Source organism: Somniosus microcephalus, unplaced genomic scaffold (assembly GCF_052327205.1).
Source record: "Somniosus microcephalus isolate GS21.2 unplaced genomic scaffold, FLI_Smic_1.0 unresolved_chr1, whole genome shotgun sequence".
NCBI classification, from domain to species: domain Eukaryota; kingdom Metazoa; phylum Chordata; class Chondrichthyes; order Squaliformes; family Somniosidae; genus Somniosus; species Somniosus microcephalus.
This window is the reverse complement of record NW_028225179.1, coordinates 18,712,907-18,713,601: the sequence shown is the minus strand read 5'-3', so window position 1 is coordinate 18,713,601 and position 695 is coordinate 18,712,907. Positions and strand designations below refer to the sequence as shown.

The 695-nt window shown below is 44.7% G+C and overlaps 1 non-coding gene across 1 annotated transcript; it reads left to right on the top strand.

Moving 5' to 3' along the window:
• The first annotated feature begins 214 nt into the window (after window positions 1-214).
• trnai-uau (transfer RNA isoleucine (anticodon UAU)) lies at window positions 215-310 on the top strand. Its single transcript has 2 exons — window positions 215-252; window positions 275-310. It is a non-coding gene; the product is annotated as a tRNA-Ile (tRNA).
• Window positions 311-695: the final 385 nt, after the last annotated feature.

The window sequence follows — 695 nt, the reverse complement described above, 5'->3', positions numbered from 1 at the left end:
CTGGGTAAAACTGTTCAGTGCTTATGGCACCAGGATCTGGTGCAGCCTTTGGTAAATTCACCAGCTCGCTAACACATGAGAGTAACTCCTGCTTCACTCTTTCATATAAACCCAGCCAATGCGCCTCAATAAAACAACATTGCACCCCTGCACGATTAGACAACCTGAAATGTGCAAGTAAATGAGCACAGATAACTAACCTAAAGCAAGCGCAGCTCTAGTGGCGCAATCGGTTAGCGCGCAGTACTTATATAACAGTACAGTGCTCGGAGAAATGCTGAGGTTGTGAGTTCGAGCCTTACCTAGAGCAGCCAATACTTTTGCTGTGCGCTATTTCGACCGGAGCAGAAGGTACAATTGTTTTTTTCCGCTAAATATACACTTATTAGCTGTTCCACGTGGGCTCTTAGGTTCCTCAGGCCCACCGTGTTCCAATAACGGATGAGAGGTTTAAAGGAGCCCTTCAGTGTTACTTATTGACAGGAGGGCAGGTGGGGCCAGTTTTAACTGTTAAACCAGCAACTACCAGGTGAAGAATAATGTGCAGGAAATAGATTCGATTTCAAAGCAGTGACTAAGCCTTTAGCACAAGCAAGAAGATGTGTAAACTCACGAGTTATCTGTACAGGTTTCCGACATCATGTGGAACAAAAACAACGATTCACCTGAACATGATGTTGAGAATTACAAGGACG